The 18,250-nt window shown below is 37.7% G+C and overlaps 1 long non-coding RNA gene across 1 annotated transcript in view; it reads right to left on the bottom strand.

The window, feature by feature from the left end:
- Positions 1-17,886, bottom strand: part of LOC140712577 (uncharacterized) — a 79,784-nt gene extending 61,898 nt beyond the window's left edge. The window contains exon 1 of the long non-coding RNA XR_012094210.1: positions 17,836-17,886. This is a non-coding gene — a long non-coding RNA (uncharacterized lncRNA). The remainder of the gene's footprint in view (positions 1-17,835) is intronic.
- Positions 17,887-18,250: the final 364 nt, after the last annotated feature.

Genomic DNA, 18,250 nt, shown 5'->3' on the forward strand with positions numbered 1-18,250 from the left:
AGGACTTCATGTCTAAAACACCAAAAGCAATGGCAACAAAAGCCAAAATTGACAAATGGGATCTAATTAAACTAAAGCACTTCTGCACAGCAAAAGAAACTACCATCAGAGTGAACAGGCAACCTATGGAATGGGAGAAAATTTTTGCAATCTACTCATCTGACAAAGGGCTAATATCCAGAACCTACAAAGAACTCAAACAAATTTACAAGAAAAAAACAACCCCATCAAAAAGTGGGCAAAGGATATGAACAGACAGTTCTCAAAAGAAGACATTCATACAGCCAACAGACACATGAAAAAATGCTCATCATCACTAGCCATCAGAGAAATGCAAATCAAAACCACATTGAGATACCATCTCACACCAGTTAGAATGGCAATCATTAAAAAGTCAGGTAACAACAGGTGCTGGAGAGGATGTGGAGAAACAGGAACACTTTTACACTGTTGGTGGGATTGTAAACTAGTTCAACCATTATGGAAAACAGTATGGCGATTCCTCAAAGATCTAGAACTAGATGTACCATATGACCCAGCCATCCCATTACTGGGTATATACCCAAACGATTATAAATCATGCTGCTATAAAGACACATGCACACGTCTGTTTATTGCAGCACTATTCACAATAGCAAAGACTTGGAATCAACCCAAATGTCCATCAGTGACAGACTGGATTAAGAAAATGTGGCACATATACACCATGGAATACTATGCAGCCATAAAAAAGGATGAGTTTGTGTCCTTTGTAGGGACATGGATGCAGCTGGAAACCATCATTCTTAGCAAACTATCACAAGAACAGAAAACCAAACACCGCATGTTCTCACTCATAGGTGGGAACTGAACAATGAGATCACTTGGACTCGGGAAGGGGAACATCACACACTAGGGCCTATCACGGGGAGCGGGGAGGGGGGAGGGATTGCACTGGGAGTTATACCTGATGTAAATGACGAGTTGATGGGTGCTGACGAGTTGATGGGTGCAGCACACCAACATGGCACAAGTATACATATGTAACAAACCTGCATGTTATGCACATGCACCCTAGAACTTAAAGTATAATAATAATAATAATAATAATAATAAAAGGATGAGTTTGTGTCCTTTGTAGGGACATGGGTGCAGCTGAAAACCATCATTCTCAGCAAACTATCACAAGAACAGAAAACCAAACACCGCATGTTCTCATTCATAGGTGGGAACTGAACAATGAGATCACTTGGACTCGGGAAGGGGAACATCACACACCGGGGCCTATCATGGGAAGAGGGGAGAGGGGAGGGATTGCACTGGGAGTTATACCTGATGTAAATGACGAGTTGATGGGTGCTGACGAGTTGATGGGTACAGCACACCAACATGGCACAAGTATACATATGTAACAAACCTGCACGTTATGCACATGTACCCTAGAACTTAAAGTATAATAATAATAATAAATAAAAAAGAAAAAAAATAATAATAATAAGCGAAATCCCTAATTTAAGTGAAGAAGGAGATTGTTGGAGACCTTTCTCTCTACAACATTAGAAGGCTGTTACAAACTAAAGCAATCTCACTCTAGAGTCTAGCTTTAAACTTAGCATTAAAGTCAAAATAATGAGATTCACATTAGGTTTCTGATAAACTATAAAGTCAATTTCAATTAAGAAACTTGTCATTTTGCTTTTATTACCCTGGGTACATGGCAGAATATTGATGGGAATCTATGAAGACATATCCATTCATTCATTCATTCATTCAACTGTTCACTCATAAATATTCCTTGAAGGTTGACCAGGGACCGGACACAGTGTTAGCACCAAGTGTTATTATATATTTAGGAGGTGATTGTCCAATATTCTTTACAAAGCTGAAGCTTTTTTGTTATAACATTCAAAATCAGAAATTGCTTCCTAGAATTGCTAATCCCTGAATGTCTTCTCAGATGATGCTTTATGCTAATAGGACTTGTGATCCCAAGTTTACCAAGCCAGAATTGTTTATAATTGGTTCTTGGAATCAACATTTTTTTTAAATTTATGAATAAATCTAATAGATTAGCATATGGGTTAAGTTAGCGCCTCTTAACCAAGGAGGAAAAACAGTAATGCATTTTTAGTCCTATATATTTGGGTCTCCAAATACTAAACCCATTTTCATTAAAGTAAATTGTGTTAGAGATCCAGCCCCAACCAAGAACCAATAGGCTTAATTACATTATGTGGTAATGTTTTTGTTTCTTCAAACAAATGGAAGATTATACAGAACCCTAGACACGTTTAGTGATTTGAAATAAAAATGCACTTCTGTGAAATTAAGATAAGCATATAGCACAATGAGCAACAGAATGTGTTGAAAAGCTTCAGGTGAGCAGATCTATCTCCATCACCTATCTGGAATCAGCCTCTATGTCTAATCTGCACTCACAGCCATGAATGTGCAGCTGACCATGGTTGAAGTCAGTGAGTAAGAAGTTTTTGGTTTATTTTTGCTAAGTTCATATTACCCATCTTACCCTTCAATGACATTGGCTTCTCAAACAATCCCTGATATGGAACTGATTAACTCTTGCAGGTCTGTTTGGCCTCTTTGTGGGTGGGGAATTATGGGTGGTGATGCTGGAAAAAAATCCTATTAAATATAATCACAAGTTGCAGTAAGAGATATATAGGAAAGCACTATGGATGCTATGAAGAAATATGTTACGGATTAAAGAGTTTGAGGTGGACTCTGAAGAAGTGATACAAAAGCAATCAAATTTGGGATCCCACCTGGAGATTCAGGCTGCATGTTGCCCCAGAGGTGTGCAGATCTTTTGGTCTGGACACTACTTTTAAAATATGTGAATTTGGCTGCCACCCAATCCCCTCAAAATCTGAATTTCTAGCCTACATTATAAATGTTTAAATTTTTTTTTTATTTCCGTAGGTAATTGGGAACAGGTGGTGTTTGGTCATATGAGTAAGTTCTTTAGTGGTGATTTACAAGATTTTGGTGCACCCATCACCCAAGCAGGGTACATTGAACTCAATTTGTAGTTTTCTATCCCTCACCCCCTTCCCACCCTTTCCTCCTGAGTCCCCAAAGTCCACTGTGTCATTCCTATGCCTTTGCATACTCATAGCTTAGCTTAGCTTCAACTTATGAGTGAGAACATACGATGTTTTTTTTCCATTCATGAGTTACTTCACTTAGAATAATAGTCTCCAATCTCATCCAGGTCGCCGTGAATGCCATTAACTCATTCCTTTTTATGGCTAATATACCTTCATATATATATATATATATGAGAGAAAATCCAAATAATCTCAATGAGAAATAAAATGGGAGATATTACAACTGACACAATAGAAATACAAAAAATCATTCAAGTCTACTATGAACACCTTTACATGCATAAACTAGAAAATCTAGAGGAGATTAATAAATTCCTGGAAAGATAAACTCTCCTAGCTTAAATCAGGAAGAATTAGATACTCTAAACAGACCAATAACAAACAGTGAGATTAAAGTGGTAATTTAAAAATTACCAACAAAAAATGTCCAGACAGATTCACAGAAGAATTCTACCAGACATTCAAAGAAGAATTGATACCAATCCTATTGACACTATTCCACAAGACAGAGAAAGAGGAAACCCTCCCTAAATCATTCTATGAAGACAACATTCTAGAAGATTATAAATATTATATAAAAATATATAATATATAAATATTTATATATTATATATAAATATATAAATATATAAATATTTATATATATTATATATAGATTTGTATATATATTATATATAAATATATTATATATATATATATATATATATATATATATATATATATATCACAATTTCTTTATCCACTCCTTGACTGATGGGCATTTGGGTTGGTTCCATGTTTTTGCAATTATGAATTGTGTTACTATAAACATGAGTGTGCAAGTATCTTTTCTGTATAATGACTTCTTTTCCTCTAGGTAGATACCCAGTAGTGGGATTGCTGGATCAAACAGTGGTTCTGCTTTTAGTTATTTAAGGAATCTCCACACTGTTTTGCATAGTGGTGTACTAATTTACATTCCCACCAGCAGTGTGGAAGTGTTCTCTGTTCATCACATCCACACCAACATCTGCTATTTTTTATTATTATTATTATCATCATCATCATTATTATTATTATGGCCATTCTTGCAGGAGTAAGGTGGTATCGCATTGTGGCTTTTGATTTGCATTTCTCTGATCATTAGTGATGTTGAGCATTTTTTCATGTTTGTTGGCCATTTAGTTAACTTCTTTTGAGGATTGTCTATTCATATCCTTAGCCCACTTTTTGATGGGTTGTTTATTTCTTTCTTGTTGATTTGTTTGAGTTCATTGTAGATTCTGGATACTAGTCTTTTGTCAGATGTATAGATTGTGGAGACTTTTTCCCATTCTATGGGTTGTCTGTTTACTTTGCTGACTGTTCCTTTTGCTATGCAAAAGCTCTTTAGTGTAATTAAATCCCAGCAATTTATCTTTGTTTTTATTGCATTTGCTTTGGGGTTCTTGGTCATGAAATCCTTGCCTAAGCCAATATCTACAAGGGTTTTTCCAATGTTATCTTCTAGAATTTTGATAGTTTCCGGTCTTAGATTTAAGTCCTTCATCCATCTTGAGTTGATTTTTGTATAAGGTGAGAAATGAGGATCCACTTTCATTCTCCTGCATGTGGTTTGCCAATATCCCAGCACCATTTGTTGAAAAGAGTGTCTTTTCCCCACTTTATGTTTTTGTTTGCTTTGTTGAAGATCAGTTGGCTGTAAGTATTTGGGTTTATTTCTGGGTTCTCTATTCTGTTCCATTGGTCTATGTGCCTATTTTTATACCACTACCATGCTGTTTTGGTGACTATCGCCTTATAGTATAGTTTGTAATCAGGTAATGTGGTGCCTCCAGAATTGTTCTTTTTGCTTTGTCTTGCTTTGACTATGCAGACTTTTTTTTGGGTCCATATGAATTTTAGGTTTTTTTTGTTTTTGTTTTTGTTTTTAATTCTGTGAAGAATGATGGTGGTATTTTGATGGGAATTGTGTTGAATATGTAGATTGCTTTTGTCAGTATGATCATTTTCACAATATTGATTCTACCCATCCATGATCATGGGATGTGTTTCCATTTGTTTGTATCATCTATGATTTCTTTCAGCAGTGTTTTGTAGTTTTCCTTGTAGAGGTCTTTCACATTCTTGGTTAGGTATATTCCTAAGTATTGTACTGTATTGTATTGTAACGTATTTTTATTTGCAGCTATTGTAAAAAGGGTTGAGTTCTTGATTTGATTCTCAGGTTGGTCATTGTTAGTGTATAGAAGAGCTACTGATTCTTGTACATTAATTTTGTATCCAAAAACTTTGCTGAATTCTTTTATCAGTTCTGGAAGCTTTCTGGTGGAGTATTTAGGGTTTTCTAGGTAAAGGATCATATCATCAGCAAACAGTGACAGTTTGACTTCCTCTTTACGGATTTGAATGCACTTTATTTCTTTCTCTTGTCTGATTGCTCTGGCTAGGACTTCTAGAACTATGTTGAAGAGGAGTGGTAAGAGTTGTTCATCAGAGATATTAGTCTGTAGTTTTCTTTTTTTGTTATGTCCTTTCCTGGTTTGGGTATTAGGGTGCTACTGGCTTCATAGAATGATTTATGGAGGGTTTCCTCTTTCTCTGTCTTGTGGAATAGTGTCAATAGGATTGGTACCAATTCTTCTCTGAATGTCTGCTAGAATTATTCTGTGAATCTGTCTGGTCCTGGACATTTTTTGTTGGTAACTTTTTAATAACCACTTTAATGTCACTGTTATTGGTCTGTTCAGGGTATCTAATTCTTCCTAATTTAAGCTAGGAGGGTTTATCTTTCCAGGATTTTATTCATCTCTTCTAGATTTTCTAGTTCATACATATAAAGGTGTTTATAGTAGACCTGAATGATTTTTTTGTATTTCTGTTGTGTCGGTTGTAATATCTCCCATTTTGTTTCTCATTGAGGTTATTTGGATTTTCTCCCTTCTTTTCTTGGTTAATCTTGCTAATGGTCTATAAATTTTATTTATCTTTTCAAAGAACCAGCTTTTTGTTTCATTTGTCTTTTGTATTTTGTTTGTTTGTTTGTTTCAATTTCATTTAGTTCTGCTTTGATCTTGGTTATTTCCTTTCTTCTGCTGGTTTTGGGTTTGGTTTGTTCTTGTTTCTCTAGTTCCTAGCGGTATGACCATAGATTGTCTGTTTGTGCTCTTTCAGACTTTTTGATATAGGAGTTTAGGGCTATGAACTTTCCTCTTAGCACTGCCTTTGCTGCGTCACAGAGGTTTTGATAGGTTTTGTCACTACTGTCGTTCAGTTTGAAGAATTTTTTATTTCCATGTTGATTTCATTTTTGACACAATGATCATTCAGGAGCAGGATATTTAATGTCCATGTATTTGCATGTTTTTAAAGGCTCCTTTCGGAGTTGATTTCCAGCTTTATTCCACTGTGGTCTGAGGTAGTACGTGATATAATTTCAGTTTTCTTAAATGTATTGAGGCTTGTTGTGTGGCCTATCATATGGTCTATATTGGAGAAAGTTCCATGTGCTGTTGAATAGAATGTATATTCTGTGGTTGTTGGATGGAATGTTCTGTATGTATTTGTTAAATCCATTTGTTCCTGGATATATTTTAATCCATTGTTTCTTTGTTGACTTTCTGTCCCGATGACCTGTCTAGTGTTATCAGTGGAGTACTGAAGTCCCCCACTATTATTGTGTTGCTGTCTATCTCATTTCTTAGGTCTATTAGTAACTGTTTTATAAATTTGGGAGCTCCAGTGTTAGGTGCATATATGTTTAGGATTGTGATATCTTCCTGTTGGATAAGGCCTTTTATCATTATATAATGTCCCACTTTGTCTTTTTTAACTGCTGTTGCTTTAATGTTTGTTTTGTCTGATATAAGAATAGCTACTCCTGCTCACTTTTGGTGTCCATTTGCATGAAATGCCTTTTTCCACCTTTACTTTAAATTTGTGCAAGCCCTTAGGTGTTAGGTGAGTCTTTGAAGGCAACAGATGGTTGGTGAATTCTTATCCATTCTATAATTCTGTATCTTTTAAGTGGAGCATTTAGGCCGTTTGCATCCAATGTTAGTACTGAGATATGAGGTACCATTCCATTCACTGTTACGTGTTGCCTGTGTACCTTGGTTTTTTGTTTTTAGTTTTTGTTTTTTAAATTGTACTTTTGTTTCATAGGTGCTGTGAGATTTATGCTTTAGGCTCTGTTTTCATGTGTTTCCAAAATTTGTTTCAGTATTGAGAGCTCCTTTTAGCAGTTTTTGTAGTGGTGGCTTGGTAGTGGCAAATTCTCTTAGCATTTGTTTGTCTGAAAAAGACTGTATCTTTCCTTCATATATGAAGCTTAATTTCACCGGATACAAAATTCTTGGCTGATCATTGTTTTGTTTGAGAAGGCTGAAGATAGGGCCCCAATCCCTTCTAGCTTGTAGGGTTTCTGCTGAGAAATCTGCTGTTAATCTGATATGTTTTCCTTTATAGGTTACCTGGTGCTTTCCTCTCAAAGCTCTTAAGATTCTTTCCTGGGCGGGGTGAGGTGGACCACGCCTGCAATCCCAGCACTTTGGGAGGCGGAGGCGGGTGGATCACTAGGTCAGGAGGTAGAGACCATCCTGGCTAATACGGTGAAACCCTGTCTCTACTAAAAATACAAAAAATTAGCTGGGTGTGGTGACGGGCGCCTGTAGTCCCAGCTACTCACCAGGCTGAGGTAGGAGAATGGTGTGAACCTGGGAGGCGGAGCTTGCAGTGAGCCAAGATTGCGCCACTGAACTCCAGCCTCAGGGACAGAGCAAGACTCCGTCCCCCCCCCCAAAAAAAATTCTTTCCTTAATCTTAACTTTAAATAACCTGATTACAATGTGCCTAGGCAATGATCTTTTTGCGATGAATTCCCAATTGTTCTTGCGCTTCTGGTATTTGAATGTTTAGGTCTCTAGGAAGGCGGGGGAAGTTTTTCTCAATTGTTCCCCCAAATATTTTTTCCAAACTTTTAGATTTATCTTCTTCAGTAACAGCAGTTATTCTTAGATTTGCTCATTTAACATAATCCTCGGCTTCTTGGAGGCTTTGTTCGTATTTTCTTATTCTTTGTCTTTGTTGGATTGGGTTAATTTGAAGACTTTGTGTTTGAGCTCTCCAAATTTTTCTTTTACTTGTTCAATTCTATTGCTGAGACTTGCCAGAGCATTTTGCAATTCTATTATTGTCCATTTTTCCTGAAGATTTTATTGATTTTCGTTTATGCTATCTATTTCCTTGAATATTTCTCTCTTCACTTCTTGTATCATTTTTTTATTTCCTTGTATTGAGCTTTGCCTTTCTCTGGTGCCTCCCTGATTAACTTAACAAATAACCTCCTGAATTCTTTTTTCAGTTAAATCAGGGATTTCTTCTTGGTTTGTGCCCACTGCTGATGAGGTAGTGTGAATTTTGGGGGGTGTTAAAGAACCTTGTTTTGTCATATTACCAGGGTTAGTTTTATGGTACCTTCTCATTTGGGTAGGCTCTGTCAGAGGGAAGGTCTAGGGCAGAAGTCTGTTGTTCAGACTCTTTTGTCCCACAGGCTGTTCCGTTGATATAGTACTCTCCCCCTTTTCCTATGGATGTGGCTTCCCAAGAGCTGAACTATAGCGATTGCTGTCTCTCTTCTGGGTCTAGCCACCCAGCAAGTCTACCAGCCTCCAGACTGGTACTGGCGGTTGTCTGCCCAGAGTTCTATGATGTGAACTGTCTTTGGTCTCTCAGCCATGGATGCCAGCACCTGTTCCAGTGGAGATGGCAGGAGGGTGAAAAGGACTCTGTGAGTTTTCTTAGCTTTAGTAGTTTAATGCACTATTTTTGTGCTGGTTGGTCTCCTGCCAGGAAGTGGCACTTTCCAGAGAGCATCAGCTGTGGTACTATGGGGAGGAACAGGTAGTGGGCAGGACCCTAGAACTCTCAAGAGTGTATGCCCTTTGTCTTCAGTAACCAGAGTGGGGAGGGAAGGACCATTGTGGTTGGGTCACGTCTAGGCGTGTCTGAACTCAGAGTCTCCTTGGAAGGTTCTTGCTGTGGCTGTTGTGGCCATGAGTAGCTGCTGTGTCCTTTAGATGAGCTGTGTGTTCTCCCTGCATCCACTTCAGCTCACTTGATTTATCTCCATTGCCTGCTTCCGCACAACTTTGTAAGAGATGTACCTCTACAAATTTGTCAGAGAAGAAGAGGAGTTCTCCAGGTGAAGAATGGTGGGAAGAGTATTGCCGGCTATGGAAACAGCGTCTAGAGAGGTCCTGGATCAGGAAAGAGCCTAGACATTCAAGGAAATGGAAGAAAGACAATGTGGGTAGAGCAGAGTAAACCAAAAGTGGAATTAGAGATGCTGCTGGAGCAGGAGGGAAGACCAAGCCATACAAAGCCCTGTAAGTCAAATTTGTGATTTTTAGATTTAAGTTTAGAACAGTTGTTCTTAAAACTTAGAGTAAGAATTAAAGGAAGAGACTCTTGGAAAATGAAGATTCTGATGAAACTATTCTAATCTACTAGCAATCTGCATTTTTAATAAGAATTCTGTTTGAGAATATCCATTTTTAATAGAAATCTCAACTGGGTACAGACCATACTGGGAAAGCCTTTAAAGGGTTTTGAGCAGGGAAACAACATAACCTGAGTTTTAACCATGTGGAAGGCTGTGTCAAAAATGGACTCAAGTGACACAAATATAAAGCACTTGAGGTTTTTTTGGAGGGGTTGAGGGAGGCCTTTATCTTTCCCAATTAATTTTGTCACAGTCTTGCAAAATTTTTTATCAACATAAAATTCATGTACAATAAAGTTGACCCCTTTACAGCTTTCAATTCAGGCCTTTTAGTGTATTCACAAAATTGTACACTAGTCACCATTAACTAATTCCAGGACATTTCAGCACCCCTTAAAATAAAACCCCATATTCATCAGCAGTCACTGCCTCTTTTCCCCTCCTTTTGGCCTCTTTCTAAAGCATGAATCTATTTTTGGTCTCTATGGATTTACCTATTCTAGACATTGCATGTAAATGAAATCATGAAATATATGGCCTTCTATGTCTGGCTTCTTTCACTTAGTACAATGTTTCAAGGTTTATCCATGTTGTAGCATGTAAAACAAAAACTATTTTGTATAATGTTAAAAAAATAATATTCCATTGTGGATGTACCATATTGGCATAAATTTTCCTTAGTATTCTCTACAAACCTTTTCAATGTCTGTAGCTTGGGTAGTGATGTGTCCTCCTTTTCTTCTTCATTTTAGTAATTTATGTCTTCTCTATGGTAAGTCTAGATCAAGATTTATCAGTTTTGTTGATCTTCACAAAGAACCAAGTTTGGGCTTCATTAATTTTTCCCTATTGATTTTATTTCCCTATTTTATTAATCTTCATTTTGGTCTATATTATTTCCACCCTTCTGTTTACTTTTGGATTTATGTTTTTGTTTTGCTGTTTTTCTAGTTTCTTATGGTAAATGTTAGATTATTAATTTTAGACCTTCTTTCTTTTCTAATATAGACAACTTTGGGCTATTTCACTTAAATGACTGTTTTAGCCACATCCCATAAATTTTTATATGTTTCATTTTCTTTTCATTCAGTTCAAAATATTTTCTAATACTTCATGATTTTTTTTCTTTGACTCATATATTTTTTAGAAGTGTGTTGTTTAGCTTTTAAATATTTGATGATTTCCCAATGTTCTTTCCATTGCTGATTTCCAATTAAAATGCACTGGGATTTGGAAGTGTACTTTGAATGATTTTATTGATTTTAAATTTATTGTGATTTGTTGTTTTGTAGCCAAGTACATGATCTATCCTGGAAAATATTTCATGTGCTCTTGAAAATAATTACTGTTTGGTTCTCTCTTATAATTTTTCTTTTTTTATTGATATTCTTTATTTGGTATGGCATTGTTCTTATGTTTTGGTTTACTTCTTTACATAATTTCCTTTAGTTCTTGAATATATGTGTAATATTTAATAGCTGATTTAAAGTCTTTGCCTAGCATATTCAACATATGGGTTTCTTTTGGGACAGTTCCTATTGACTGTTTTTATTCCTCTAAATGAGCAATACTTTCTGGTTTCTATGCATGTGTCATAACCTTTTATTGAAGCTGGATATTCTAAATAATATAATGTGCCAGCTCAAGAAATCAGATTTTCCCTTCTCTCCCTTCCCAGAGTTTGTTGTTATTGCTGTTTGTTGTGGTAGTTGTTCATATATTTGTTTGTTTAGTGGTTTTCCTGAACTAACTCTGTAAAATACCCTATTTTGTTGTTGTGTGTGGCCACTGAAGTCTCTAATCAGTAAGGTTAATGGCCAGTTAGTGATTGGACAGAGCTTCCCTTAAATGTCTTGAACCAATCAATATATTTTCTAGACTTTGTCAAGGACTTTTGTGCATGTTGGGGCATGCTTTCAATGCTCTGGCAGTCAGTTTATAGCTCTGCCTTAGCCTTTACTTCCTGCTTATTGAGAGCTTCAAAGTTATCCAGAGGTATGATCATCAGGCCTACTTGGGCATGTGCATAGCCTGGTACATGCACGTGGCCTTTTAGATTCCAAGGAATATGTTGAAGTCTTTTTTTTTTTTTTTTTTTTTTTTTTTGTTGAGATGGAGTTTTGTTCTTGTTGCCCAGGCTGGAGTGCAATGGAACAATCTCAGCTCACTGCAACTTCCGTTTCCCAGGTTCAAGCAATTCTCCTGTCTCAGCCTCCTGAGTAGCTGGGATTACATGCACATGCCACCACACCTGGCTAATTTTTTGTCTTTTTAGTAGAGACAGGGTTTCACCATGTTGGTCAGGCTGGTCTCAAACTCCTGACCTCAGATGATCCACCCACCTCGGCCTCCCAAAGTGCTGGGATTACAGGTGTGAGCCACCACACCCAGCCATGTTGAAGCTTTTTAAAGTCTCTATGGACATTTCATTCTCAAGGTTTTCCTTTGAAGATTTTTGGTCAGACTCTTGTTAGTCCCAACTGGTAACCCTGCCTCAGGCAGCTGTGTTGTTAAGCAGTTGCTGCTGATTATCTTTGATAAATGCTCTGTAGGTAGGGCTATTTGCATAAAGTGAGAACTGTGTCAGGTTTAACTAATGCAAGCCCTGAGAATGGAGCTGGAAAGGTCAAATAGTGACAATTCTTTGGTGACTGGATATTTGGGGAGCTTCAAATTCATTATGTCTCCTCCAGTGACTTCTAGACTGCTTGTTTCCATAGCAAACATAGTTGTGAGGATGCTGGTTTTTAAGACTACTGCAGAGCTAGGAGGAAAGGGATGGGTTTAAGCAAATTAAAACCCCACAATGCTCACTGTTCCTATCAAGATTCAGCCATATTTCCTAAACAGTCCTCAAATTGTTGCATGCCTTTAGTTAATTTACAAAGTTCTGACAAAGTTAATTTTGACATTTGACAGTTTTTGCTAGTATTTTCATTCCTTTTATGGAGAAAAAGCTTTTCTATTCTTTTTTTTTTTTTGAGACAGGGTCTCACTATGTTGCCCAGGCTGATGTGCAGTGGGCAATAACGGCTGATTGCAGCCTCGAACTCCCAGGCTCAGGTGATCCTTCTGCATCAGCCTCCTGGGGAGCTGGGACTACAGGTATATGCAACCACGCCTTGCTAATTTTTTAAATTATTATTAATTTTTTTGTAGAGACAAGGTCACGCTATGTTGCCCAGGCTGGTCTCAAACTCCTGGGCTCAAGTTATCCTCCTACCTTGGCCTCCCAAAGTGCTGGGATTAGAGGCAAGAGTCACCACATCCAGCTGAGCAGATTTTCAGAGGTCCTTATTCCACTATTCTGGAAAATGATTGCTGCATTTCATTGATTCATTCACTCATTCACACAGTGACTGATAAATCAATGTTTTTCATTCAACAAATATTTATTGTTATTTGTTGTATGTTAGAAGTATATTCATAATCTCAGTATGCAAAGATTAACAAGGTAGGGTCCCTCCCTGAGGAGATTTGAATGTATGGAAACAGAGGAAACAAAAACACTGGAAGTAAATCCTGGTGGTATAACATGATGATTTGTGGAACAGTAATATGTAAAGAATATAATGGAAGAGTAAATGGGAAAGCAAGTCACCCCATGGTAGCTTTGTGATAACTACTGTAGAATGGGTAATTTCTAAGCTACGTAAATGAATAAAAGCTTACTAAGGCAGCTTTTTACCAATGAGTAAATGAGTAAAACTTATCAAGGAAGAGAGCAGATATACCAGAGGGAGAGAACGGTGTGAGCAAAGACAGAGATGAAAATGTCTGGAAGTTCATTTGACTGAAACATCATGTTGAAAGTTGGCTGCTGTAGAAAATAGGTAGTATTGAAAGATTTTAAAGCAGAGTAGGTAGTATGGTAGTGAAGACTGGATCAGATTAAAGAGCTATATTTGGACTCGAGTAGAACGGGTTTAGGTGGTGACTCAAGTGCAGGACCGAGGGAGCAGGTAGAACAACATTTTCAGCACTCATGTCTCAGAGTTCCTCCTTGTCAATATAATTTGTTAATATTCTTTGTGAGATAGATGAGTTCATGCTTTGTACAATAGTCTAGGTGTGCTTAGTGGTCCATCACCCCAAAATCACCTAAGCTCAAGAATGCCAGATTCATATTAAGCCTACAGTCAACTCAAACCCGTAAGTCTCTTTCCCATATAAGAGCAGTTGTAGCCGGGTGCGGTGGCTCACGCCTGTAATCCCAGCACTTTGGGAGGCCGAGGTGGGTGGATCACCTGAGGTTGGGAGTTTGAGACCAGCCTGACCAACATGGACAAACCCCATCTCTACTAAAAATACAAAAATTAGCCAGGTTGGTGGTGCATGCTTGTAATCCCAGCTACCCAGGAGGGTGAGGCCGAAGGATTGCTTGAACCCAGGAGGCGGAGGTTGCAGTGAGCCGAGATCATGCCACTGCACTCCAGCCTGGACAACAAGAGTGAAACTCTGTCTCAAAAAAAGTAAAAAAAAGCAGTTGTCCTGTTCCTTTGTTACTCTTTGACTGAAGGAGTGTGTGAGGAAAGAGAAGACATGGAGGTAGAGATGGCTGCTGAGACCATTAGATGAGTTTCATTTAAATACCATTCATTGTTAATTAACCATATGATAAATTTTTTAAAACCATCTTACAGGAAGTATGAGAAAGGAAAAACCTATTAATGCTATCATTCTTATGCAGTTATTATTCTGCACAGTCCTTTCAAATAATTTTCGTCTATTTTTATATATTAGCAATATTTTCCCACACTATCTTGAATCCCATTTTATTATTTGAAGACAAAAGCATTTCATATGTTGTTCCACTCTTTGTATATACAGGCTGCATATTTGTTATCCAAAATGCTTGGGACCAGAAATGTTTCAAATGATGGATTTTTTCAGATTTTGAAATATTTGCGTATACATGAGATATCTTAAGGATAGAATCCAGGTATAAATATGTAATTCACTTATGTTATATATATACCTTAAACATATAGCCTGAAGTTATCTTTATATAATATTTTTAATAATTTTGTGCACAAAACAAAGTTTATGTACATTCAACTATCAGAAAGCAAAGGTATCAATGTGTAGCCACTCATTTGGACAATCTGTGGTTGTTTGATCTCACCATCTTTCCTGACTCTGAATTTATATGCTGGCAATAAGCAATTATTTTCTTGTCTTTTCACATACAAATACTTAACAGTAAAAATAAGAAATACCATTAATGCAGTGAAAAAAGAATGCATTCCAGGTAACTAAGCAGCACAGCTGCATTGTCACCTGTGATGTCATGTTAGCACTCAACAAATTTCAGATTTTGGAGTATTTCAGATTTTGGATGCTCAACCCATATTATTATTATTATTATTATTATTATTATTTTTGAGAAGGAATCTTGCTCTGTGGCCCAGGTTGGAGTGCAGTGGCACGGTCTTGGCTCACTGCAACCTCCACCTCCCAGGAGATTCAAGTGATTCTCCTGCCTCAGCCTCCCGAGTAGCTGGGATTATAGGCAAGTGCCACCACACCTGGCTAATTTTGTATTTTTAGTAGAAATGGGATTTCTCCATGTTGGTCAGGCTGGTTTCGAACTCCCGACCTCAGGTGATCCGCCCACCTCAGCCTCCCATAGTGCTGGGATTACAGGCGTGAGCCACCACGCCTGGCCAATCTATATTATTTTTAGTGGATACATTATGTTTCTGCTGGGGCACATATTATAATTTAATCAAAGTATCTACTACTACCAGACATTTCTATCAAACAAAGTGGTTTATCAGTTCAAGAAGACTAAGAATCACTGGGTTAGGAAATTGTATGTTAAAACTATTTATTATTTTCCTGCCTTCAAAATAAAATGGCTACCTGCCAAACGATAGCACCAAGTTCACTGGGGATCCTTGAGTAGGGAAATAGAGTCTGCACTTCTACTTGGAGAACATCCCTTGTGTCACAAACTAGGCTTGCCTGAGGATAGCCTGACTTAGCAAATACTGGCCTGTGGCATCCAGATAAGGCATTCTCTTCTGGCATCACAGAGATCACTAGCATTTTCAGAATATCCCACTGATCTCAGCTTCCCTTTTAGAGACCTAGGTGGGTCTTTATTTCTCGTAGACAAAGAGGAACGCAATGCCTGTATTTCAACAGGAACATTTATGTGGCCTTGGCAGTTATTTGCCATACTTTCCTCAAGTTTATTTCATTCTGTTCCCAGAAAAACAGACCATGGAATTGGTTAAGAGGAGTCCTGTTTAGAGTACACAGTGTACCCTCTTTGCAGTCAAGGTCTCGTTTAATTTATTTTTAAAAGTAAGTACATGCTGGGAAGGACTGCTTTTCTAAAGCTTGGGAAATAAGAAACAAGAGCAGACATTCACTTGCAGGTTTGGAAGGGATAAAGAAATCAAAATACACTGGTAGCCTCATTTATTAGATAAGTGGCAGTATCTCACCTATATCAATGATCAGTCAGCCAAAACCGATGTAAATTTTATTTATCCAATTCCCATTTCTCATTAAGTTCTTCATCCTGGGGTGCACACGCAATCTCAGTTTTGTGTGACCACACAAAAATCAAGCCAGAAGCTGTCTTTTCTTTTTCCTGAATAAGCTACATTTTCAAAGACACACTCCCCACACAGAGGCTTGGAGTAACCCTAGGTGCATAACCCAAAGAGAGTTTCTCTTTTGTTGAGAGGAATGGAAGAGAATAAGGTTAGGACTGAAAGGGGTCTTTGAGGTCATCTAGTTCAAGGATTCTCAAATGCCTTCTATTTGCCAGTGCAAACTCATTACAAAAACAACAACAACAACAAAAAAAACCCACCATTGGAGCTTTTACAAACACAGATTACCACAACTCAGTCCTGGGAATTCTAACAACAGGACAACGTTCAGAGTTTATTCTCCTCCTCAGCCAGGTTTGAAAACCAATAAAATAGTCCAACTTTCTCCTTTTACAAATGAAAAAACAGAGGGCCAGAGAAGATGACATTCAACTAGTTACAGAGGCAAGATCAAAATGCCCAGTCCTAGTTTTCCCACTCTATCACACTGCCTTCTAAAACTATAACTACATGCTAAGTGCCTTCAAAAACAACTTGAGGGTTCACCAAGTAAAATGCAATGAGCTAAATGTTCACTCCTTTGGAGAGCAAAGGAGTGTTCTCCTAAACAAAGAAAACTCAGTAACTGATTACTTACAGGGAGAATGTTAGTTTCAGTGCCTTCTGCATATCCTATGCATTCCCTCTTACCTCAGCACAGCCTCACCTACATGAGATGAAGATCCATAAGAGCAGGAGAAATTTACTCCTTTCCTTTGCAAATATTTATAAATGAATCTAAATACCTCTTATTGGACTGTGCTAGGCCTTGGAAATATAGCTGATGAACAAAAGAGACCTAATCTCTACCATAATGAGCTTACAGCTTAGTGGTGGTTAAAGATAATTAAGTAGGTAATTTGCAATTTAGTATGGCGAGAGTTATGATGAGTGGATTACAGGAGAAACCAAAATTTTAAAGCCTTTATATAATTACAAAGGAATGGTTTTGACCAAGAGGAATTTCTTATTGATTCAAAATGGTAGGAGAAATTAGTGATATGAATATATTCATGAAGTAGATATAATTTTAGCATTTCAAAACATGCAACCAACCAACCAATGGCTGTAGTAGAGTAAAGAGGTTGGCAAATATATTTCCCCCCAAAACAACTATAATAAAGAGGTTGTCAAATACATTCCCCCAAAAAATAACTATAATACTGGCTAAAATTCTCATAGACAACCATTTCAGAGCTCCAGTAATTGACTAAAGGTAAACAACAAATTGAGAAATGCTTATTCATAAAAGCTGCTAGAACTCTATATAAGAACACTAGGAGTCTGTGGTTTTCTTGCCCATGGTGGCTCACATTCCCTCCTCCCCTTCCCCCAGGTCAGTCAGGGCAGTAATTATGCCAGGCTGAGGCTGGCCATGAAAAGTGAGAGACTCATTGCTGGAAGGAGGCTGACTTGATTTGGAGTAGAACATGGAAGTCCACGTCCCACTATGCCATCAGTAAAAAGTAACAGCACTGACAATCAGTGGCTCTGCTAATGCCAAGTCAGCAATGCTGGCAGCCTCAAGTTATAGTTCGAGTTGGAAAGAATCATGTGACCAGAGGATGGTCCATAACTTTAATAGGAAGTTATTTGAAATGAGAGCTCCACAGAGGAGCTACATAAACTCTCCACACACCTCTGGTTGACTGGAAGGATGTGTGCACTCACACGGTAGATCTGGGAGGACCTAGAAAGGAATAAAAATTGAGACTGACTGGACAACTGACTGAAATTTAAAAATACTTCCCAAGTCCACATGTAGACCCATGAGCCAAGGGGGAAGAATTATAGGCTCAAAGTGTCTGAGTACAATCTCTAACAAATCATTAGCTGACCACTAAGCTATATAGATACAGATGTGACCCCTAAGAACCCTGGATGAAAAAATAACAATAACTGAGCAGAGACATCAGCAGCCACAAATCACAAGAAAGAAAGATTCTAAAGGGCTAAATCATCCAAGCAGACAAAATGCTACCATCAACAACCCGCAGGGGGAAAAAAAATCATCATAATGCAGGATAACTACAAAATATTATCTATCATGTCCA

The sequence above is a fragment of the Chlorocebus sabaeus genome, chromosome 10 (assembly GCF_047675955.1).
Source record: "Chlorocebus sabaeus isolate Y175 chromosome 10, mChlSab1.0.hap1, whole genome shotgun sequence".
Classification (NCBI taxonomy): domain Eukaryota; kingdom Metazoa; phylum Chordata; class Mammalia; order Primates; family Cercopithecidae; genus Chlorocebus; species Chlorocebus sabaeus.